General features: G+C 40.1%; 1 protein-coding gene across 2 annotated transcripts in view; it reads left to right on the forward strand.

Moving 5' to 3' along the window:
* LOC137321705 (hippocalcin-like protein 1) overlaps positions 1–26497 on the forward strand; it is a 62997-nt gene that overhangs the window by 21799 nt on the left and 14701 nt on the right. The window lies entirely within an intron of this gene.

Consider the following 26497-nt stretch of genomic DNA (forward strand, 5'->3'; position numbering starts at 1 on the left):
TCCCCCTCTTACTGGTGGAAAGTGTGCCTCCCAAATGGAGCATTGGCCTAAGGAGGAAAATAACTGGTCAAGACAGCAAGGGCTCATGGGGTTGGGGTAATATTAGCATAGACTGAGGATTGGCTAAAGGACAGAAAACAAAGTAGGAATAAACCGGTCATTTTCTGGTTGGCAGGCTGTAACTAGTGGGATGCCACAAGGATCAGTGCTCGGGCCTCAACTGTTTACAATCTATATTAATGATTCAGATGAAGGGACTGAGTGTAATGTATCCACGTTTGCTGACGATACAAAGCTAGGTGGGAAAGTAAGCTGGAAGGAGGACAGAGTGTCTGCAAAAGGATATAGACTGGTTAAGTGAGTGGGCAAGAAGGTGGCAGATGGAGTATAATGTGGGGAAATGTGAGATTATTCACTTTGGTAGGAGGAATAGAGAAACAATATTTTTTAAATGGTGAGAAACTATTAAATGTTGGTGTCCAGAGAGATTTGGGTGTCCTTGTACATGAGTCACAGTTATCTTACAGGTACAGCAAGCAATTAGGAAGGCAAATGATATGTTGGCCTTTATTGCAAGGGGCTTGGAGTAAAAGAGTAAGGAAGTCTTCTTGCAATTGTACAGGGCTTTGGTGAGATCTCACCTGGAGTACTGTGTACAGTTTTGGTCTCCTTACCTGAGGCAGGATGTCCTTGCCTTAGAGGGGGTGCAATGAAGGTTTACTAGATTGACTCCTGGGATGAGAGGGTTTTTCTATGAGGAGAGATTGAGTAGAATAGGCCTATACTCTGGAGTTTAGAAGAATGAGAGGTGATCTCATTGAAACTCATACGATTCTGAGAGCGCTTGACTGGGTAGATGCTGAGAGGCTGTTTCTGCTGGCTGGAGAGTCTAGAACTAGGGGGCACAGTCTCAGGATAAGGGATTGATTTTAGGACTAGGATGATAAATTTCTTGAGGGTTGAATCTTTGGAATTCTCTCCCTCAGAGGGCTGTGGATGCTCAGTCATTGAGTATATTCAAGGCTGAGATCAATAGATTTTTGGACTCTAAGGGAAACAAGGGATATGGGGATCGGGCGGAAAAGTGGAGTTGAGGTGGAAGATCAGCCATGATCTTATTGAATGGTGGAGCATGCTCGATGGGCCATATGGCCTACTCCTCCTATATCTTATGTTCTTTAGGATGTCCTCATACCCCCACAAGGGCACCCTTGTTGTCTTGACTGATCATTTCACACATTAGACCAAAGTGACTAAGAATTCTAGCACCGCCAATCGCACTGAATGTGGAAGTAGAGCTGCCTTCTGCTCATCTTTGACTCCTCGGGCAGCCAAGTATAACTTGAACACTCTAATCCACTGCATCCATCTTTAGCCATGTGTGTGGAAGTCACCTTCATATCAAAACATGGGAATTTACCCAATTCATTGGACACAATGTCCCCTTCATCACTGACTTGATTATTCCTCAACATTCTCATTGCCAATTGTGTATTAGTACTGCCAGGGTAATCAAACACTAAAGAACAAACTATTTATTTTGTAGCTTCAACATACATAGTGGAACTGAAATTTGTATGCATCATTATATGTGACCTGCTCATGTTCGTTCCTACAGTAACAACAGTATTCCACGATGTTATTGCCTATTCCTTGCAAGAGCTGAACATTTTAAAAATTATTTTAATGGGATGATATTGGCTTGAAATATGTAGATGTCTTTTTTGACTTTTGGCATAACCATTTAATTCCCTTGTTCTAAAGTCAATCAAGTTGGATAGTAAAACCATTACTTTTGTTTGAATCTCCTTGGTGTGCCTTTTTTTGGGGGTAGGGGAGGCTTGACCATCATACATTGAAATAGTTTGTATTTTATGAAACTAAATATAAAATGAGGGCATGTTCAAATTTATTCACAGGAACTTATCCAATTGCTGCAAGACTGAGCATCAGTCACTCTGAATTAGTACTTCAAAAGTAGACTGAGCGTGTACTTTGTACTCTTTTTAGCAATGAGTGCCAGGAATTCCTTACCCTGCTGGGAGTTAGCTGTTTAAGCATAGGTTTAGGTTTTGGGAGATGGTATGGCAAGTTTTAGTCTCCAGAACCTCTGATTGGAGGCAGGGTCGGGCTTAAATTTGGCTGCATTTGTAACCGCATTCATCTGTCTGTATTGGGTGGAATTTTTGTCCTAGGTGAAGTAGACGTGAAAGTTTCTAATCTCATCCTGCTGCAGGTGGAGGTGACCAGGATCACCCACATGGTGTAGGAAGGAGGGCTTCAGATTCTTGGGGAATTGGGACCAGTTCACGGGCAGGAGGGACCTGTTCAAAATGGACGGGTTGCACCGCAACAGAGCTGGGACCAATGTCCTCGCATGGAGGTTCACCAGTGCTGTGGGGGAGGGTTTAAACTAATTTGGCAGGGAGATAGACACCAGGATGTCGCATTAGAAAGGAGAAACGAGGTGCACTATAGTAAGAAATAGGATAGCATTAAGGGATCAGACAGAGAGAATACAAGAAGGTCCAAGATAGGTTTACAGTGCATGTGTGTAAACATATGAAGTGTGGCAAAAAAGGTTGGTGAGCTGGAGGCACAAATAGTCACAAGGGAATATGATGTCATGGCGATAACGGAGACCTGGCTCAAAAAAGGGCAGGATTGGGTACTAAGTATTCCTGGATACAAAGTCTTCAGGAAAGATAGAGAAGGAAAGAAAAGAGGAGGGTGGTGGTGGCAGTATTAAGGAGAATATTGCAGTGCTGCAGAGAGGATATCCTTGAAGGGTCAAGGATGGAATCTATTTGGTTAGAGTTAAACAATAGGGGCGTCATTATGCTAGGTGTATTCTATAGGCCACCAATTAGTGGAAAGGATACAGAGGAGCAAATTTGCAGGGAAATTCGAGAGGTGCAAGAACTAGAGAGTAGTGATAATGGGGGAGTTCAACTATCCTAATATAGACTGGGATAGTAATAGTGTAAAGGGCAAAGAGGGGGAGGAATTTCTGAAGTGTGTTTAGGAGAAGTTTCTTGATCAGTATGTTTCCGGCCCAACGAGGAAGGAGGCATTGCTGGATCTAGTTCTAGGGAAATAAAATGGGTCAAGTGGAGCATCTTATAGAAAAGACAAGAAGCAATCTAGAGTAAAAATACTTAATTGGAGGAGGGCCAATTTCAGTGGGTTGAGAACAGATCTGGCCTGAGTAAATTGGAATCAAAGATTGGCAGGCAAAACTGTAATTGAACAATGAGTGGCCTTTTAAAGAGAAGGTTTGGGTACAGTCTAGGTACATTCCGATGAGGGGTGGGGGGGGGAGGGGGAGAAAGTAGGGCAACCAAAACCAGAACTCCCTGAATGACGAAAGAGAGAGAGAAAGTAAGATGAAGCAGAAAAAGTGGGTGTATGACAAATGTCAGGTTGATAATAAAAGTGAGAACCAGGCTGAATATAGAAAGTACAGAAGAGAAGTGAAAAAGGAAATAAGAGGGGCAAAGAGAGAGAATGAGAATAGACTGGTGACTAACATAAAAGGGAATCCAAAAGATTTCTATCGGTATATAAATAGTAAACGGGTAGTAAGAGGAGGGGTGGGGCTGATTAGGGACCAAAAAGGAGATCTACACATGGAGGCAGAGGCATGGCTGAAGTACTAAATGAATACTTTGCATCTGTCTTTACCAAGGAAGAAGATGCTGCCAAAGTCACAGTAAAAGGGGAGGTAGTTGAGACACTGGATGGGTTAAAAATTGATAAAGGCAATAATAGAAAGGCTAGCTGAACTTAAAGTTGATAAGTCACCTGGTCTGATGGGAAGTATCCTTGGTTGCTAAGGGAAGTAAGGGTGGAAATTGCGGAGGTATTGGCCATAATCTTCCAATCCTCCTTAGATATGGGGGTGGTGCCGGAGGTCTGGAGAATTGCAAATGTTACACACTTGTTCAAAAGAGGATGTAAGAATAAACCTGGCAACTACAGGCCAGTCAGTTTAACCTGTATGGTGGGGAAGCTTTTAGAAACAAAATAGTCCAGGACAAAATTAAGTTACTTGGACAAGTGTGGATTAATAAAGGAAAGCCAGCATGGATTTGTTAAAGGCAAATCATGTTTAACTAACTTGATTGCCCTCATCAAAAAAACTCAATGTGGTTGATGTGTTTATGGACTTTCAAAAGATGTATGTTAAGGTGCCACATAATAGGCTTGTCAACAAAATTGAAGCCCATGGAATAAGAGGCAGTGGCAGCATGGATATGAAATTGGCGAAGTGACAGGAAACATAGTGATGAATGGTTGGTTGTTTTTCGGACTGGAGAAAGGTACACAGTGGTGTGGTGTTCCCCGTGGGTGGGTGGGTGTATCAAGAGAACATAGACAAGCTGGTGGGCAGACATGTGGCAGACGAAATTTAACGCAGAAGTGCGAAGTGATTTTGGCAGGAAGATCGAGGACAGGCAATATAAACTAAATGATACAATTCAAAAGGGGGTGCAGGAACAGACTACTGGGGGTATATGTGCACAAATCTGACAGGTTGAGAAAGCGGTTTATAAAAGCATGTAGGATCCTGGGCTTTAGAAACAGAGACATAGGGTACAAAAGCAAGGAAGTTGTTGAACCTTTTATAAAATACTGGTTTGGCCACACCTGGAATATTGTGTCCAATTCTGGGCATCGCACTTTAGGAAGGATGTGAAGGCCTTAGAGGGTGCAGAAAAGATTTACTAGAATGGTTCCAGAGATGAGGGACTTCAGTTATTTGGGAGACTAGAGAAGCTGCAGTTCTCCTTGGAGCAGAGAAGGTTGAGAGGAGATTTGATAGAGGCGTTCAAAATCATGAAGGATTTAGATAAAGTAAATCGAGAAACTGTTCCCATTGGCAGAACAGTCGAGAACCAGATGGCACAGATTTAAGGTGATTGGCAAAAGAACCAAAGGCAAAATGCGGTAAAACTTTTTTATGCACTGAGTAGTTATGAACTGGAATGTGCTGCCTAAAAGGCTGGTGCAGTAGATTCAATCGTGGCTTTCAAAAGGGAATTGGATAAATACTTGAAAGGAACAAAGTGCAGGGCTACAGGGAAAGAGCGGGGGGGTATGGGACCAACTGGACTGCTTACAAAGCCGGCACGGGCTCGATGGGCTGAATGGCCTCCTTCTTGCTGTAACCATTCTATAATTCAGTGCTTACTTTTGTCTTCTATTTAGTAGGTATAGCAATTCAAGATCCCAGAACTTAGTCTTGCACAGCTTCAGATATCAAATGAAGGGAGATGTATCTGCAGGGTAGCTGTGTGCTTCAGAGATATAATGGGGTTAGTTTGCATTGGATTTCAGTGTGCAAGTGGTGTACTGGAGGTAACAAAAAAAAGTTCTGCGTGAAGTGAGACTTACCAGCAAGTTAGTAGGACGACATAATTCGGTCTTTGTGGAAAATCGCGCCTGTTTTTGTAAATTTTTTTTTCCTCGTGAAAACACTGGCAGGTTGCTTCTGCATCATGGTGGGGAGTGGATCGACTGAACCAAGGCACCTTCAATGCAGTGTGGATTTCCCTCCAGGCTGTTGAGATCAGCGATGCAACAGGTTTCTGGGCTGCTGATTTTCCCCCCCCCCCCCTTCCAGATCTCTGAAGGAGTTAGTAGGGTGGGATTTTCTTCCATGCCCTAGCACCAGTGGATAGGCAGCTTAGTTACAGGTTCCCCATTAGTAGTAGTGCTTAAAAATGAGGAAGTTAAAACCTGCCTTCCAGAATGGAGAGTTGGGACTACTGCAAGCATATTACAAGTCACCTCCCTGTCTGGTTCAGTAATAGGAAACAAAGGGTAAAAGATGATGGATGTCTTTGCGAATGGAAATCCGTTTCCAGTAGTGTGCCACAAGGCTCAGTGTTGGGTCCCTTGCTGTTTGTGGTATATATTAATGATTTGGACATGAATGTAGGGGGCATGATTGGCAAATTTGCAGATGACACAAAAATTGGCCATGCAGTTGATGGCATCTACAGCTATCCTCTTCACTAAGAAGATATCAATGGGTTGGTGGAGTGGGCGGAAAAGTGGCAAATGGAGTTCAACCCGGAGAAATGTGAGGTAATGCACTTGGGGAGGGCAAACAGTGAAAGGGAATACGCAGTAAATGGGAATATATTGAGGGGTGGAGGAAGTAAGACCTTGGAGTGCATGTGCACAGGTCCCTGAAGGTGGCAGTACAGGTAGATAAGGTTGTGAAGAAGACATACGGAATGCTCTCCGTTATTAGCTGAGGGATAGAATACAAAAGCAGGGATGTAATGATGGAACTGTATAAAACGCTGGTAAGGCCACAGCTGGAGTATTGTGTGCAGTTCTGGTCACCACATTACTGGAAGGACGTAATTGCTCTAGAGAGAGTGCACAGAAGATTTACAAGAATGTTGCCAGGGCATGAAAATTGCAGCTACGAGGAGAGATTGGATAGGCTGGGGTTGTTTTCCTTGGAGCAGAGGAGGCTGAGGGGTGACTTGATTGAGGTGTACAAAATTGAGGGGCCCAGGTAGAGTAGACAGGAAGTATTTGTTTCCCCTAGCGGCGAGTTCAAGAACTAGAGGACATAGATTTAAGCTGATTGGTGGAAGGATTAGAGGGGACATGAGGAAAAACTTTTTTTACCCAGAGGGTGGTGGGTGTATGGAATTCGCTGCCCGAATTGGTGGTAGAAGCAGGGACCCTCACTTTTTAAAAAAAGTACCTGGACCTGCACCTAAAGTGCTGTAAGCTGCAGGACTACGGACCGGGTGCTGGAGGTGGGATTAGAATGGGCACCTGGTTGTTCTTCAAGCTGGCGCGGACATGATGGGCCAAATGGCCCCCTTCTGTGCTGTATCTTTTCTATGGTTCTATGTCTCACATATGTTTAAGGTCACTGAACTAATGAGCAGCGATTATGGATTACAGTATCTGAAAGAGACAGCAAAGGGAGGCTTGCTCTTCAATGGAGAGATGGATAGGCTGCTACACCTGTTTGGGTGTGTAGATGTGCTTTGTGGTGGGAATAGTTGAGCTTGTAGCCTGAGAACTGGCTAAATTATTTGGCCTGATGGTGAGGAAGGATGAGATCTTTCAGAATATCTCGTAGTTATACTATATGCTCCATGGATGTGTGGGTTCATTCTTATTGCCATGACTATGGGTGACCTCTTATTATCTTGAGGTTAAATTATTTACAAATACATAATTAGAGGACATGAGAATGAATTTAACACCGTCTCACTCTAAATTAGATTTTTTTTTTTCTTTCCAATCCAACTGCTTTTTAAAATAGCTGGGTTGGATTCCCCACACTGCCATGCACCTATGAATGCATTCCAATTGTTGCTCGGGAAGGGAAAAATCTGCTATTTTTGCTCCTGGTTGCTACCCAGTGACCTCTGCTGAACACTGCGGAGCAACTCCAAGAAAACCATTTGATCAGAGGATGTTCAGTACCAATGGGGTATTGAATTTTCTTCAACCATCTACGGACTGCCTTCAGAGACTTTAACAAGATCCTAATTTGTGAGATTTCCCCTAGAGCTGTTTGACCTCGAGTTATGAGTGACTCCTTGAAGAGCGGAAGACTGAAATACTCTGCTAGCAAGCAGAGGGAAAATTAGGCTAAAATTTAGTGTACTATTGCTTCATGTTTTTTTTGTGGGGTGGGGGGTGAAGAGGGAAAGAGAGAGGTGAAGGAAGATTCATGCTGAAACTACTTCTGCGCCTCCTTTGTGTTCCTATTAGGTTACTGACTTGAAATATTTTACATGTAAATGTGAGAAATGTACACGTTAGCTGAATTATAATTTTGAGACTTATGGTGACTATAAAATATGGTTTAGTGTGTATATGGGCCACGTACTAATATTGACCCGTGGCTAAATTAATGTTATTAAAATAGCCAGTTGATGTGTAGTGCACAAAAATGAAATGTAGTGTTACTTGAGTTGTATGTTAAGCGCCTTGGGATGTTTTACTACGTTAAAGGCGCTATATAAATTCAAGTTGTTGTATATGTTTTATATCGCTGATTAAGTGTAAATAGGAATTTTTTTTATTTCCAAGGGTAAAAGTTTTGTTTTAAAACAAAAGATGGTTAAGCAGCTTTGTAATATCAAGGAAGATAACTTTCTGTCTTGTAAAGAAATAATCAATTCACGAGCACTGTTGACATAAGCTGGAACATGTTACAAGACATGTATCAATGACAACACACACCATGAGTGAAGTTCAACTTTTACCACTTTCCCCTTGGATTTTACTTTGAAATGTTCGAGGTGGGTGACAAGTGGAGTTTGTGGGTTTGTTTAGAAATTTTTTCCTTTGCAGTGGCAGATGCCCCTATAGTTGGGGTTGGATTTAACATTTGTATGCTCAAAACAAATTCTTTAACAAAAAGGCAGTTACACCATATGCACTTGAACTAGTAATATCTGGCTTCATTTCACTATTTGTTGCAGGGAAGTGGCATACTCTATATAACATTTTGTTCTTCGTATTGTGATAGTGCTTCCAATTTCTGTTGCACCTCATTGTCCAACAGTCAGCCTGAGTGGTGGGCTGCCTGTATTATTTATCAGTAGGTAATGAAAGCCACTACACTAACCATTTGTAACATGCTATTTGTGTCCTTATACATGAATCACAGTTAACATGCAGGTACAGTAAGCAATTAGGAAGGTAAATGGTATGTTAGCCTTTATTACAATGGGGTTGGAGTGTAAGAGTAAGGAGGTCTTGCAGCAATTATACAGGCCTGGGTGAGACCACACCTGGAGTACTGTGTACAGTTTTGGTCTCCTTACCTAAGGAAGGATTTCATTCCTGTAGAGGGGGTGCAATGAAGGTTCACTAGATTGATTCCTGGGATGAGGGTTGTGCAATGAGAGATTGAGAAGAATGGGCCTATACTCTGGAGTTTAGAAGAATGAGAGGTAATCTCTTTGAAACGTATAAAATTCTTACAGGGCTTGACGGGGACGATGCTGAGAGGCTGTTTTCGCTGGCTGGAGAATCTAGAACTAGGGGTCATAGTCTCAAGGTAAGGGGTGGGCCATTTAGGACCAAGATGAGGAGAAATTTCTTCAGAGGGTTGTGAATCTTTGGAATTCTCTACCCCAGAGGGCTGTGGCTGCTCAGTCGTTGAGTATATTCAAGATTGCGATTGATAGATTTTTGGACACTGAGGGAATCAAGGGATATGGGGATAGGGCAGGAAAGTGGAGTTGAGTTAGATCAGTCATGATCTAATTGAATGGTGGAGCAGGCTCGATGGGCCGTGTGGCCTACTCCTGCTCCTATTTCTTATGTAATTCAGTTTATGGTCGTCATGGACATGTTTTTGGTGTTGACTCAGTTCTTCGATGTACCTAATAGATTGTTTTAAGGATGATTTAACTCTTTGAAAATGCCAGGACTTATGGGCTTTCTTAGTTTTCAGGGCAGCATTATAGAAAGATTATTAACCATTTGAATTTCCAAAATTAAATGTATGACCAGTTTTTCAAGTTAAGCCATTATTCATGCAGCATCATCATTTCCTGGGACTTTGTGCCGCTCTACCAAAACCCTCGCTGAAACAGTGCAAAATGGATTGATACTCTGTTCTTAATTATACATTCCTATAACTTCCTCAACAGATGTTAGACTGACAGGTCTATAATTTCTTGGTTTCTATCTCTCACCTTTCTTAAATAATGGAGTGACATTAGCAATCTAAAGGGACAATTCCTGAATTGAGAGTTTTGGAAGATTATGGCTAAAGCATCTGCAATTTCCTCACCTGTTTCCTTTATACCCCTGGCATGGAAACCAGGTGCTGGGGATTTGACAGTCTTTAGTGCCATTATTTTTTCTGATACTGTTTTCTTGCTTATCTTAACTTTAGTGAGTTCCAGTCCTTGATTCTTTTTAGTTTCCCTGGAATGTCAGGTATATTATCCTCTTCCTCTACTATGAAGTCTGACGCAAAGTAATTATTCAAAAGTCTGCGATTTCCTTATTTTCATTTGCAATATTACCCACATCTTTTTTAAAAAGGGCCCACATTAACCTTGACTATCCTTTCTCTTCTAATATAATTGTAAAAACTGTTGTAATCATCTTATCCCTTGCAAGTTTCTTTTTGTATTTCTTTTTGCAGCTCTTACTATCTTTTCTGCCTCCCTTTGCTCCCAGTCCCCTGGATCTGCACTATTCTTTGCACTTGTGTATGCTCTTTCCTTTAGTTTTATGTTATCTTACCTCTTTTGTCGACCATGGCTGTTTTATTGCAGTTGTCACAATTGCAATATTGGGTGAATCTTACCAAAATAACTTTCTTGTTTCTGTATGTTAATTAGAAAGCATGATGCAGAGGTATAATTGCGGTTAATTTAAATATTTATACTATGCCTTATGATTTTTACATCTTGGGGTGGATGTCTGTTTATATACTCCTGTTTTATTGAAACAAAATCTAATATTGCAGTAATCGACCCAAAAATAGCAAGTTATATTAAACATTTTAATAGGGTGCCTTGTCTTAATATTCATTCATAGTTTCACTAATTTAGATTTAAGTAGACTATTCCACCTACTTGAAACATTTTCTTCCAAGAACAAAAACTGAAAAATGCTGGTAACACCCAGCAGGTCAGATCGCACCTGTGGAGAAGTCCAGACAAATGCCAAATTGTCCTAACTCCGATTTTTAGAAATTGAATTGAACCTGGACTTCATAATATGCCAGTTCTTTAATGTAAAATTCTTACCCTGCTTACTAAGTCTGCATAACTTCTTTCCCGCAGACTTTAAATGTATATTCCCCCTCTTTTTCCCCCCCCCCCCCCAATCTTTTCGAAAAGATGTGCTGTACTTTTTTTTTCCAAGTATGTTTAGTGAAGTAAGGACATAATGCAGGTTTACTGCAAAGCAGACATAATCCTACATTGTATTTGCTTACTATAAAAATACAGCTATTTAATTGGGGGAAATGTAGTGAGAAAAGAAAGTGACTTTCTGTAGTCTGATGCTTTGGTTAGAAGAAAAATAAATGCAGTGTTTCCTGTTAATCTTGTGGTGGAGTTGGTTATTGTGTACACATACTCTACTATGGAATGATGAGTTCTTGATCACAGCTGAACTCCTGCTGAGCAGAGGTTAGGTACTTCTAAGCAACTCTGAAAGGGAAGTAAAATTGACCTACTTTACCATTGTGTACTCTTCAGTAGACTGTTTTATAAGTCCTCCAATTCTGGCCTCTTGCGCATCCCCGATTTTCATCACTCCACCATTGGCGGCAGTGCCTCCAGCTGCCTAGGCCCTAAGTTCTGGAATTCCCTCCCTAAACCTCTCTGCCTCTCTACCCCCCTCTCCTCCTGTAAGACTCTCCTTAAAACCTACTTCTCTGACCCCTGTCCTAATATCTTATGTGGCTCAATGTCAAATTTTGTTTGATAACACTGCTATGAAGCACCTTGGGATGTTTCGCTATGTAAATGCAAGTTGTTGTTGTATGACTTTGATGAGCAGTGTAATATAGTCTTGAGGTAGTGTCTTGCACATTTTGCACCAGCTGCTGTATGACTGCAGCAGATGCAAAGTGAATTAAAAAAAATTTTATTCTCAGGTTCATTTTTTGTTGGCAAAAGCTGACTGTGACTGTCCTTACAGTCAGCTCTTTTTGTGAACATGAAAAATAAAGATGACGTGAAAGAATTCCATTTCCTGAGGGAATCTTCAGACTTATTGCTTCAGTGAGAAGAACAGATTTTCCTTTTTAGGGATCTGCAGATGTTTACTGTAAATGTGCAGAAAGTTGTAAGTATTTTACAACAGTTTTCATTTTACATCTTATACAAAAAATAAAGCTACAGTGGTTGAAGGATTTACAAGCCACTCTGACTTTAAAGAAGCTGTGCTAAATTTCATAATTTCACCCCTGTTAAACTGTGACCCTCTCCTGTGGTTTAAATCAGTACCTTGAATATTTTAAAAATAGATGCATTTCATTTTCTCACTTTTGAAATGGTTAGGCCTCATGGTTTACAATGAATCTCAGACTAAAAATCCCCCCCCCCCCAAAAAAAAAAGAATTGGGGATGAATCTTGGATACTAAAATTAAAAACCATTGCAAGAGACGAGGTGAGATCAACCTTCATTAAACTGCTTGAAGTGAGCATGTGAATTAAACTATACAAACGGCAAAAACACTTAAATTTTCCACATTTACATGCTTTTAGAAACTCTAGTCAAAAATTATTTATTTTAAATTCATGTTATAAATTATGCTCATTGTTTATATAGAAACTGATAATTATTAGTAATTGGTCAGGCAAAGGCTCACCTCCCTTCCACAGAACACTATTATACATGGATACATTTTATAAAAATTTGCTTTAAAAAAAAAAGTGGGCGCAGCATATATTGGGTATTATACCTTAAAATTTACAATAATGAAGGTATACCACTTATAAATAATCTTGATTAGCTTCAGAGTATCTTTTCCATATGTGTCAAAGGCAGCTTTGAAAGAGAAACTTCACTTTGCCCAAAACTTGGAATGAATTCGGCTTACTATTTAGTCCCATAACAATTATTTTGTTCCAAGGTCTTTGTATGGGTGTATCCACACTTTGTTCATGTGGCGTATAGCTTATTGAGTACCTTTTTAAGATGGGGACTTTGCATTGCATTTCTGCATAGTTTGTTGAACCAAAGACTAACATTCTCACGGTGATAAACCATTTTGATTTAAACTGAACCAACTGGGCACAGATGCTTTACTACGGTACTAGAATTCTGTCCTTATAAGGCAAATATGTTTACAGCATTGTGCCTAGTTAGCATTTGCTTTTCACAGCTTTGTTCAATTAAGTTATATCTCTAACACATTAAGCAGTTGAAATCAGGATTAGCATACACAGCATTATGTTGTCCAGGAAGACTTCACCTATCTTGTGATTGCTCTGCATAGCTGAAACAGCCTTTTCAGAACTTGAAGTAATTCTTTCAATATTCAGTAATAAAATAAGGATGAATTCTTATTAACTCTTGGGATGATCAACATTGCTAATTATTGGGTTAGTTTTAATGGAATGGGTTTAGTGTGATGGCTTATTACCTAGCAGTTTTTTAAAATCTGTATTCAAATTCTTTGAAGTAACAAAGGGTAGACTAGGGTGATATAGTGGATGTAATCTATTTTGGATTTTCAAAAGGCCTTTGATGAGCTACCACATAGTAGACTTGACATAAAGGTCAGAGTATGTGGAGTCAGGGACAGGTAGCAGAATGGATAGCAAGCTGGCTGCAATTCAGAAAACAGAGTAGGGATTAAAGATAGTTACTCACACTGGCAAAAGGTGGGAAGTGGTGTTCCATAAGAATCGGTGCTGGGACCACTGTTCACCATTTACATAAACGATTTGGACTCTGGAATCGGAAGTGCAATTTCAAAATTTGCAGATGGCACCAAATTGGGGGTATAGTTAATACTAAGGACTGCAACAAAATACAGGAAGACATTAATAAATTTGCAGAATGGATGTCTAATTGGCAAATTAATTTCAATATAGATTGCATTAGTTGTGATCCTCCAATTCCCTAGATTCTAGAACAGTCCCACTAGATTGGAAGGGAGCAATCCGCTATTCAAGAAGAAAGGAGGGAGAGAAAAAACAGGGAACTACAGGCAAGTTAGCCTGACGTTGTCGGGAAAATGCTAGAATCCATTATTAAGGAAGTGGTAACAGGGCACTTAAAAAATCATATGATTAGGCAGAGTCAACATGGTTTTGTGAAAGAACAATCGTGTTTGACGAATATAGAAACATAGAAAATAGGAGCAGGAGTAGGCCATTTGAGCCTGCTCCGCCATTCAATACGATCATGGCTGATCCTCTATCTCAATACCATATTCCCGCTCTCTCCCCATGCCCCTTGATGCGTTTTGTGTCTAGAAATCTATCCAGCTCCTTCTTAAATATATTCAGTGACTTGGCCTCCACAGCCTTCTGTGGTAGAGAATTCCACAGGTTCACCTGTGAGTGAAGAAATTTCTCCTCATCTCAGTCCTAAATGCACCTGCATGTTTGCTTTCAGTGACTGGTGCACAAGGACACCCTGGTCCCTTTGTACATCAACATTTCCCAATCTATCACCATTTAAATGATGCTCTGCCTTTCTGGTTTTCCTTCACGTTTATCCACATTATTCTGCATCTGCCATGTATTTGCCCACTCACTCAACTTGTCTAAATAGCCTTGAAGCCTCTTTGCATCCTCCTCACAACTCACGATCCCACTAGTTTTGTGTCGTCAGTAAACTTAAAAATATTACATCTGATTCCCTCGTCCAAATCATTGATATATATTGTGAATAGCTAGGGCCGAAGCACTGATCCCTGCAGTACCCCACTAGTCACTGCCTGCCACCCCAAAAAAGACCCATTTATTCCTACTCTGTTTCCTGTCTGTTAACCAATTTTCAATCCATGCCAGTATATTACCCCCAATCCCATGTGCTTTAATTTTTAATTCTTATGTGGGACTTTATCAAAGGCCTTCTGAAAATCCAAATAAATCACATCCACTGGTTCTCCCTTATCTATTCTACCAGTTACATCGTCAAAAAACTCCAGTAGGTTTGTCAAACATGATTTCCCTTTCATAAATCCATGTTACATAGGAACATGAGTATGCTATTCAGCCCCTCGAGCCTGCTCCGCCATTTGATAAGATCATGGCTGATCTAACTCCATATACCTGCCTTTGGCCCATATCCCTTAATGCCTTTGAATTTGTCTAATCCCGTTGATACTTTCTAAATGTCATGCTATCACATCCTTTATAATAGACTCTAGCATTTTCCCTACTAACGAATTTCCCTGCGAGGGCATTGGCTGCAGCTCCGTTGAGATGCGACCTATCTGGCCTGTACAGGTCCCACCTCTCCCAGAACTGGTCCCAATGCCCCAGGAATCCAAAGCCCTCCCTCCTGCACCATCTCTCCAGCCATTCATTCATCTGCTGTATCCTCCTATTTCTATATTCACTAGCGCGTGGCACCGGGAGTAATCCAGAGATTACTAACTTTTGAGGTCCTGCTTCTTAATCTCTTTCTCCTAACTGCTTAAAATTTGCCTGCAGGACCTCATCCCTCTCTACCTCTGTCATTAGTACTGATATGGACCATGACCTCTGGCTGTTCACCTTCCCCCTCTTTTCCACCCCCCCCCCTCCCCCAAGAATGTTCTGCAGCCACTCAGTGACATCCTTGACCCTGGCACCAGGGAGGCAACATACCATCCTGGAATCATGTCTGCAGCCGCAGAGACGACTGTCTGCTCCCCTAACTATGGAATCCTCTATCACTATATTGCTCTCCTGACCTTTCTCCTTTCTCTCTCCTCCTCATCCGCCCCCCCACTTCTCTTGTACAGCTGAGCTATCCATGGTGCTGTGGACTTGCCTCTGGCTGCACTCCTCAGAGGAACCCTCTCCCTCACCAGTATTCAGAACTGAATATTGGTTAGAGTGAGATGTACTCGGGACTCCTGCACTACCTGTCTTGTCTGTCTGATGGTCACCCAGTCCCTCTCTGCCTGCACTCTCTTAAACTGTGGGGTGACCACATCCTGAAACATGCTATCCACCTAGCTCTCAGCCTCACTGATGCACTGCAGCGATGCCAACTGCTGCTCAAGCTCCGAAACCCGGAGCTCGAGCTCCTCCAGCTGACTACGCTACCTGCACCTGTGGTTGTCCAGGACACTGGACGCGTCCTGGAGTTCCCACATGGTACAGGCCGTGTATTCGACGGTTGTGAGCTGCCCTGCCATGCCTTGATTTATTAGTGTTGACTTAATTTATTTTTGTTAAGTTTAGTAGTTAAAAAAACTCAACAGAAAAAGCAAATGCTTACCAGTGAATCAGCTCCTTCCCCTGTTTGTTTAGTTTTTAGTCTAGTTAATAATGTTGTTAAATTTACTAAACAGCAGTTTTACACCCCCAGCATTTAATTTAATTTTACCCAATTCCCTAACTCGGGGTGGGGGGAAGCTGCTGTAAAACTTACCAGCAAGGTATAAGAAGGCCTCTTTATTGGAAAATAAGTGTCCAAACGGGATAGAGGAGCAGAGGGATCTGGGGTAAAGATACACTTCACTAAAAGTAGCGACATGGGTTAATAAGGCCCTTTTTTTTAATAAAAAGCAAACAAAGCACTCTGGTTCATTTCTAGAAGGGTAGAACTGAAAAACAGAAGTTATTAAACTTGTATAGAACCTTGATTAGACCACACTTGGAATATTGTGAACAGTTCTGGTCTCTTATAAAAAGGATATAGAGGCCCTGAAGGTGCAATGAAGATTTAGAATGATACCAGAACTGAGGGGTTATACCTATCAGGAAAGATTGTACAGGCTGAGGTTTTTTTCTATAAGAGAAGACTGAGGCAACCTGATAGAGGTCTTTAAGATTATGAAAGGATTTGATAGAGTAGATGCAGAGGGCTGGATCAGAACTAGGGGCCATATATATAAGATAATCACTAATAAATCCAATAGGGAATTCAGGAGAAGCTTCTTTACCCAGAGAGTAGTTAGACTGTGGAACTCGCTACAATAAAGAGTAGTTGAGGCGTTGATGCATTTAAGGGGAAGCTAGATAAACACGAGGGAGAAAGGAATAGAAGGATATGATGGAGTTAGATGACTGGTGGGAGGAGGCGCGTGTGGAGCATAAACACTGGTGTGGATCTGTTGGGCTTAATGACCTGTTTCTGAGCTGTACATTCTATGTAATGATACTGCATTTGGATATTAACTCCAGGTTAATACTAGATGTACTTCTTGGTTCAAAACAAGATTTCACCTCTGGTGAATAATTACAAAACAGACTTAACTCAGTGATATTCAAGGAGAATTTTGCAACAACTGAAAGTCGGGGTTGTACTGATCTGTATGCAAGCGAATGGCAGTTGGAAACTCTGGGTTTCTGTAATGCTTAATTGGCATCTAGTTTCTACTTGTTGAACAAAGCACAATGGGAAAAGCTGCAGGTTTACTGTTTTCAATAAATCTGAAAGGGCACATTTTCAATATTTGAATTCCTCAATGGCTCCAGAAAATAGACAGCGAATGTGGGCAGTTCAGGGATTATAATTCTGAATAAATTGCAATGTTTTGAAGAATTTCGATCTTCCTAAAAGATGTAACAAAAATGACCTTCAAATAAAATACCTGCATTTGACATGAAATGAAAAACAACTTCAAAATGATAAAACCTATTGACCTTAGTGTCAAGTGTAGACTGAACCAAATGTTTACAACAGCTGTGTAACTGTAGATAATTTTTAGATTATTTTTTATCTCGAGACTTTCTATCTAGGGTTAACAATGTTGCAGTATTACAAGGTTTCTTGTGTTCTGAAAGAGATTATTTTTTAGAAGAAGGGAACAAGGCCCATTTTCCAACCAGTAACAAATAGCTAAGCAAAGGATTTATCTACTCCAGTCATTCTATTTTCACTGTACCATAAACCCTATTCGCAGGCTATGCAAGTCTCCACTTCTTTCATCTGATTGGAAGAGTGTGTGCTTTTTTTTCCTATTTTACATATTTGGGGTTGGATGACTGCCAATTCCAAGTTGTGAAGTTTGGCAATGTCCTCATCTTCCCTTCTAAGTTTTTTTTAATGTGTATCTCTTTTCTTTCTGTCACATATCTTGACTACTTGAATCAATTGTAGCATCACCTGATATTCCTGAAGTTTCAGAATACTCTATTCTGCAACCTGTTTCCCATTTCTGGGTTTAACTTGTGTTCCTGTTCATGTCTGCTTGTTGTCTACATTAGATTTGCTTGGAAGGGTGTTTATAGCCATAATGGGGAAAATCTTAAGTTTTGAGCATCAGTGGTGGCTGAGGGTACCTGCTTCCCCTTTCATGTTGTGGATTACTCTTTTATATTCCAAGTATAGGCAGACCTATTGAAGCAAATGAATCTTTACAGGAAGCATAGTGGGAATAAGCATACTCTGAGTAGTTGTGGGTGTTGGGTAGGCTTGTAATAGATTGTGGGATGCCTATTGCAAAGGATTAGAGAAATCAGGCAAGGGAGGAGTTAGAGATTATCATGTGAAGGATTGGTGGAAGAAACATAGCTAATAAATTTTCAAGATCAGAGCAACAACACAAAGCAACACCAATAGTCAGCACCACCAGAATAACAGTAGAATAGGTCAGGGAGGGAGTTTGAGTAGGATTTGAATAATGTTCCCACAAAAACACAGGCATAGTTGGGACTTGAGCTGTTTCCCATAGTGACGCCTTTCATGTGGAGGAAGTGAGTGGAGTGAAGAGAAGGTGTTCAGTATAGGATATGAAAATGTAAAGTCACTGTACATCCATGCTGAACAGGAGACAGGTTTATGATGTTCCAACATTTTCTGTTTTTATTTGATTTCCAACATTTGAGGTTTTTCCTTTTTTTTAATAATACCTGTATCAAGCAGCTCTGCAGTGCCTTCTAGCTATAGAGGCCTTTTTAAAAATCTAAATCCCATACCTCTTGCTCTAGTTTCCACTTATAGTACTTACGTGTGCTTTTTCCATTTATACTACTGTAGATGATCTTGAAGTTCCAGCCGCACAGCTCCGAAAAGGCTGCCAGGTTACTGTTTCTCAGTTGTTAGGGCTTCATGTATGCTCCAGTAATCAGAGCCATAATTAAACCCTAATCATACTGGACTTCTAGAAGCCCTTGAATTTGTGGCAGACTAAATGGCTGTTTCATCTCATGCTTTGTTAATTTAGAGCATATTGTGGTTGAAAATATTGATTGCAAATATTGTAATTTTAATTTTTATTTCTTTCCCCATTGACCCCAACTGATCCCACTGATTCTAAACATTCAGTGCCTGGATGCTTAAAAACAATAAAAGGCTGTCAGTGACTAGTTTGTTTAATGTAGAAAAGCAGTTAACCTACATTACATTCTAGTTAACTCTGGCAATAGATAGTTTTTGTGCTGAGTCATGATTTTTTTTGTGTAGTTAGTCAATGGCAAGTGACTGCACTCAAATTGTATACTTTAATTGGAAATGAGTGAAGAGTGGACTTGTTTTCATATTTTCCTTTCATCTCTAGAATACGGGTTGAAATTCATCCCAGATGGTTGAGCTAAAAGTTTCTCCTCTTTGCTACTTGCGAGGGTCCTACGTGAAGTGAATGAGCAACTTCAACAACATTCCTTGTGGGTGTTGATCCGCAGCATTAACATTGCCAGTACTTTGGAACTAAATTGTGAGCCTTGCACAGAAGATGGCTGAATGGAAAATTGAAATAGCACTGGTTTCAGCACAAGCCTTTCTGTGGTTGAGGCACTTCTTTTGAGTTGAATAAAACTGCATTAGTGTCAACTTGACTGAGGTAGTAGCACTCTTGCCTCCTGGGTTGAAATATTTGTGGGTTCAACCCCCACTTCAGCCTATTTGCGTACCAACCTGGAAAACTTGCAAAAACAAACTAACTAACCAAACACCTCCCAAAAGGTTAACATCAAGAGTATAGACTGATGTATAGAAAAAAAGTTACACAAAGTGCAGTAGGACATGGGTGTGATAATGTAATCATTTGCAATGCAGGAAAATATAGTAGAAAGTAAGTATTGCAGCAATTGTTTATGGGAAATTTCTTAAGAGCTTGAGCCTGAAAACATGATTTATTTTCTAGACTGGTCTAATGAGAATTCTGTTTGTTTTCCCCTCCCTCCCTCCCTCTTTCTCTCTCTTTCCTCCCCCCCCCCCCCCCCCCCCAAAAAAGAAGAGAATTTAGATTTTTTGACACTTTGGGCAAGAGTAAACTCGAAAAAATGTACCACTTAGCCCAGCTGGTAGCACTGTCAGAGTCAAAAGGTTGGGGGTTCAAGCCCAATTTCAGGACTTGGGCACATAATCTAGGTTGACTCCTCATTGCAGTACTGAGGCAGTGGTGCATTGTTTTAGGTGCTGCTTTTCAGATGACCTATTGAACTGAAGTGGTCCAGGTGGAGGCTAAAGAAGAATTTCCTATTGCCTTGGCCAACATTCCTCCTTCAACCAGTACTACCAAAAATAGACCTCTTGGTTATTCATCCAGTGTTAACCTGGGCATTTCAATGGCTGTAGGAAATGTTAATTTAGAAACAGCAAATGGAGCAAAACATTATGGAATCCACATACCAAAAGAGAGGCAAAATTGATGAATAAAGTATTTTTTCCTCCTATAGGTTTGAATGAGCATTAACGAAACAATTAAAACACAATTAAGTTCCCATTATTAACAGTCCATTGTTAAACATCATTGCTTTCTGCCCTCAAGCTCTGATGAACAAAGATTGTACATTCATATGTCTAAACAAGTGAAAGTGTGTGTTTTTGCAGTAGAAATGTTTGTCACTAACTGTATATTGGGTGATCCAGTTTAAAGATTAAAAATTTTGTTTAAAATCTTGTTTTTTCACAATCCCATGGTAACATCACCTTTTAAATTTATGTAAATCCTGACTGGGTTATTACACTATGTTCATGCTAATAGAAGAAAGAATTCTAACCTGATTTTTTTAAAATGTCTTTGCACGTTGCTAATCTGGAAAAGCAGTTCATTTTATGCAAATGTCCTTACAACAAATTGAAAAATTCTAAATGTATTGTGAGCCAAACCATTACTGATTTTAATTCTTCTGTGGTCATTCAATTGAAGGTGACCTATTTTAAAGTGTTTGGGATTTCTGTAAGCAGACAGCATATCTCTTGAACTGAAATTTGCACCCTCCTGTGTGCCATAAAAGGCATGGTGTCACGGGACTAGAGATTTGTTCCTTTACAGTATAATGTACCAGACCGCATGAGATGCCTGCCCCACATTCCTGTCCATTCAAAAAGGTGGTAAATATCACTCAGACCCTTCTGTTCAAGCTTAAAACTAAGTCAAATTTATTCACATTTGAAAGTTACACCCAAGTAGAAAAACATAGCATGAAACTAGCAGTATAATGCTTACACAATAACTCCACCCTCTCGCTCTCAGGACCTCGTCCCTACCTATCATCTCTGTAACCTCCTCCAGCTGTTCTCTCCTTCCCTTCCTTTCCTTCCTTCTGCCCCCCCCCCCCCCCCAAGTGCCTTCAGCAGTCTGGGCCCCACGCTCTGAAATTCTCTCTTTAAATGCCTCTTCCTCTCCTCCTCCTTTTAAGGCCTCCTTAAGATCCACCTCTTTGTCGAAGCTTTTGGCCATCCCTCCCAAAATCTCCTATGGCTCAGCATTAATTTTTGTCTGAATTCTCCTGTGTGAAGCGCCTAGTAAAACTTTTCTATGTTAAAGGCACTGTGCATAAATGCAGGTTGTTGTGGTTGTCAACATGCAATTGATATTAACCAGTTACTGTACTTAACTAAATAGTTTTCTAGCCAGCTAATGATTCATTTGCTTTTGCCACCTGACCATAACAGAAACCATTCTTAATTTCTGATTAGAGTCCCATGTGGATGACTAATTTCAATTATCCCTTTATATTCCTATATTCTGGCTGACATGCATGTTAAACTACATGCCTACTATTGCATAAATGTAAGGAATCTTACAACACCAGGTTATAGTCCAACAGTTTTATTTGAAAATCCCAAGCTTTCGGAGGCTTCAAAAGCCTCCGAAAGCTTGTGATTTTCAAATAAAACTGTTGGACTATAACCTGGTGTTGTAAGATTCCTTACATTTGTCCACCCCAGTCCATCACCGGCATCTCCACATCATGGCTACTATTGCATAGGCATCTGGTCCCAAATGATGTTCTTTGGACAGTTTTGTGTATTGGCTATTCTCTGCCACAAAATTAAAAGAACTCTGAGATTAACTAACCAAAGCTAGCTTTAATTTATTTTACTCTAAGCTCTGGGATTCCCTCCCTAAAACCCCTCCACCTCTCTTCCTTTAAGACCCTCCCTAAAACCTACCTTTTTAACCAAGTCTTTGGTCACCCATGCTAATATCTCCTTCTTTGGCTCTGTCAATTTTTGTCTGATTACACTCCTGTGAAGTGTTTTGCCACATGAAAGGCACTATATAAATACAAGTTGCATCTAAAGATAAATACAGACATTTTCTCTGTTAAAAGCTCTGCTACTGTTGCAGCATGTACATTTTATAGTTTTATAGCCTTAATGTTCACACGCAAGAAATCAGGTTTAATTTTTTTTGATGTTTTGCTTGTTTGAAAAATCCTGGATATTTGCATCATCGACTTACTGATTTTATATAATTAATCAAACACCTATGACCAGCAACACATTTTGTACTTGCATGTCACTGTGTTGACTTTTGGCATGTATGCTGAAGTATGTACACCCACTGCAGCAATGAGGAAGTGCTTGTTGTCAGAAGTGCTGTCCTTCAGTAATCTGTTAAATCAAAGCCCAGCTTGCCTGATCTGGTGGTCTAGATAGATTTTTAAGATCCTTAGAATCAAAGAGTAGAGTTCTTATGCTGTGGCCAGCATTTCTTCCTCAAATGACCCCTGCCAAATATAGATTAACAGATCATTGATCTCATTGCTGTTTGTACAATCTTGGTGTGCAAAAAATGCCATGTTTGCTTACATAATTTGCTGTATAGGAAAGCAATTGTGTGTGAAGCAGTTTTGAGATGTAACTAGATACTATAAATTTTTATATTTGGCTGTGCTGTATGTGTGCTTGATGCTGGAGGGGAAAATGTTCTATTCTCCAGCACTGAACATCTACACCTTGATTTTAAAAAAAAATTAAGTATGCTGAGATCATGCATCCATCTTCTACAGTTTTACAAATAAATTAATATTTCAAATAACATTGTAAATAATGACTTGGCTAGTGGTATATTGCAGCTTTGGGTAATGAGCAAGATTTTAAGAAAATGGTGTACTGTATTTTGTAGGTAAAATTGTTGGTGTAAAAACATTTATGGTGGAGGTGCGTTTCCTACTCACTTCCATACACAGAATTGGGTCACCTGAATGTTTGATTCTTCTAAATGCTCATTCCTGCTGTTCATGATTCATGTTCTACTGTTAAAATCTTACCTCTTGGTTTAGTTCTATGGCCAGTTATTACTAGGCTACAGACCCTACAAAAAGGTGCAGCTGAATTCTTGCCTTGTATCCCTTTCCTGGACCTTTTTTGAAACCAAGAAAGCTGGTAGTGAATGATCTGTCCTTCATCTGCCAGTGCTGCTCCCCTTGAGCTGCTCATTAACATATGTAAAATGCTTCAAATCTTCCATGAAGGGGAGGGCTTAAAGTTTTCTTTGAAATTGAACTTTTGTACTTTAAATTAAAGAACAAACACAACGTGCTCTCCATTACCAGTCACTCATGTAATCATTTTTTTTCTTAATACTTTCTGGAATAATGGGCCAGAATTTGCTGTCAAAATAACAGTGAGGCTAATAGCACTCGTCATTATTAATGCGCAAATGCTACAGCAACTTCAGGCGAGGGGCAGATGCCCAGTTAAATGTGGATATCCAAAAGTTGCTGTCAGAGTTGCGCCACTCCACTGTTAGCTTCACGAAAACGGCATCTCACTGTCTGCCTCACCATTAACATGCATTGAATGTTGTGAAGTTGCTGTATTTGCGTGGTAGATATGAACTAAACTCATCACAGAAAATTAAGTCTAAGTACCCTTTTAACAACGTGGTAAGTGTTAATTACTGCCAGTCAACCTCTCTGGCACTGAAAATTAACTATAACAAGTGCGGAGTCTCATTCCTTCAGGTTTTAGTTGTTGGAGATTTTAAAAATGTAAAATTTTAAATTTAGATTTGTTTTTAACTTTTCCTTTGTCTCTTTCTCTCAATTCAATCTTTCCCTCCCTTTATTTTCCTTTCTGTACCTGATTTAACATTGATTTCACCCACTCTAACTTACATTTCCTTCTCCGTCCTTGTGCTGTTTCACAATCCTGCAATCTGATTGGTTAAGGAGATACACAGTTGCTTGCCCTGAGCAGTTAGATCGCAGATGCCCGGTTTCCCTCGCTGCGATGTTATCAGCTCGCATTTTCAGCAATTTGCCACCCAAAAAATCTAAAAGCCTAAACGGATAAGGGCAAGTCTAACTAGCAGCAGATACCATTAGATGCCCTGCCACAGCAAACTATGGCCCAATATTTTCCTCAGGATGCACTCAGCTTCCTTACACAGCTTTGGAAAATGAATTATTGCACTTTTGGTAACACCAGCAGAAAGTATTAGGATCCTATTAAGAGCCTCAACAATTTCTTTGAACTTAGGAACTATCTGTTCTGAAATGGGAAATTACAGTATTTCAATTTTTAAGTTACTGTGCTGGGTTATAATTTGGATATATAGTTTAATTTGTTCTATTAGAGTTTTAATAAAGTTTGGACAGAATTGGGGTAGTATAGTGTGCCATTAATTGGAGTGTTTCAGAAGGCTAATGTGAAGGGTACAAATGACTAAATCAAAAGCAAAATATTGCAGAGAAAGAAAGATTTAATATTTCGGCTCGATGACCCTTCGTCAGAACTGGAAGGGTCATCGACCTGAAACATTAACTGTTTCTTTCTCCACAGATGCTGCCTGACTTGCTGAGTATTTCCAGCATTTTCTGTTTTTAATCTTAAACTACTAAAGCAACATTCAAACACTTTGTAAATGTCTTGGGTTGTAATGCAGTAAGGACTGGCATATTCAAACCCTTTGTGCAATGTTAAACGTCTCACAAAGACGATGGAACCTCGCAGGTCCAGATATAAACAATGGTGATGTTGCATGCAATAATTTGATCCCAAAATCTAAATAAAAAGATATTAAAAGTAATTGATGGTTTGAATGATTAGTTTGTGATTTGGTCTGCAGACCCAGATCCCTGATCTTCAGTTAGCAGGCAATCCATCAGACTCAGACCCAGATCCCTGACCTACATGTAGATCAGCATTGGTACCTAAAATAATTTTATTTATTACATCGCAACAAGGTCAAAAGTAAATCTAAAATTGCTATCAACGCTTGTTAAAATTCAGCTTTCTTACAGTTTTATGTGTTGCTGCTTTTTTTTTGTATTTAAGAAGTTTGACCATAAGAAATTACTTTTAAAATGTGGGAGGGGAGAAAAGACTGTCTTTAAAAATGTTTTTGTATATTATCCATTTGACATTGTAGGTGCTGTTCAGTCAGTGTTGTGTTGGCTGTCAGTTCTTGGTTGTATGGAGGCCTCTTATTTTTCTGGCTCAGTCTGACTGTCCTCCCTCGACTGAGATTCAGGGGATCTGAACTGGGACAAAGGACTGAAATATTTCTGCAAATCCAATAAGTTCCTAGTTGTGATAGATGACATCTGCATTTGGCAGCTTATTTCTTCATCAAATGGTGGTTTGGGTGCGGGGGGGGGGGAAATATCCTGCACATGCAGTTCTACATATTTCTTAAGTATCCACAACACAGTTTTCAATAGCTTCGATAGGTTAAATTTTCAGGTTTGGGCTCATCATAGCCTTGACTCTGATTAGCTGTGCATTTGAACATTGCTTGACTTCCACGTCTGTTTTTCAGTCTTTTACACCTATTCTTTCCTCCTTGCATCAATCTTATAAAATTAAGAATTAATTTCCATCCCTGCTTGGCTGCTCCTTAGTTTATTTCCTCCCTCCTTCTTGGTGGTATATATTTAGTCTTTGCAGGTTTGAAAGGAGAGGTTAATTTATTCATGGGCTATCAGTTTGCTGTTTCTATTTTGGTTATATTGCTTACACCACTGGAGTGCCTGTTAAAATTTGGCAGTTTGGAAAGGACTGCTGCCTTACTGGTGAATTAAGGGTTTATCCACCAAATGCATGAACAGCTCTGAAAGCTGGAAGTAGAAATTGAGACGACGGCAAAGTGGGCTGTGGGAAGAGTATTGCCAGAGCTTTCAGGTCAATATTTGACTGTCCAGTACTGGATAGTGTTGTGGTCTGTGTAACATGTTGTGGTTTTTGCAGTTGAGCAGTTATGGTGCCTTGACCACCTCCTAAAGACAGATGGTTAACTGATGTGGAAGTATTAGTTTGTGGCTATGCAATAACACTTAATACTTTTGTCAGTAGAACTGGATAATATAAAAATTATGTAACTTGCTCATTTACTAATCTGAACCTACAGATGAAAAGGGAGAAAGAGAACGTCTGGTAGTGTTCAATTAAAATGTTATCTCGTAAATACACAAACTAGCTCATATTAGTGTGGAATGGAGTTTTTCAGGTTCTCCAAAACCTTTTATTGCCTACTGAAAAGGCAGTTTCTATGGGCAGACTGATACCTCCCAATGAAGCGAACAAAACTTAACCTTGTACATGAAGTGACTGCAAATAGCATGCCGCAGGGTTAGGAACCCACCTAACGCCACTGTTAATGTGTTTTATTAACCTAAAAATTGGGAATATTGTCATTTTAATGCAGACTGCACACGGCACGCTAACTGTGGC

This window comes from Heptranchias perlo, chromosome 5, assembly GCF_035084215.1.
Source record: "Heptranchias perlo isolate sHepPer1 chromosome 5, sHepPer1.hap1, whole genome shotgun sequence".
Lineage (NCBI taxonomy): Eukaryota > Metazoa > Chordata > Chondrichthyes > Hexanchiformes > Hexanchidae > Heptranchias > Heptranchias perlo.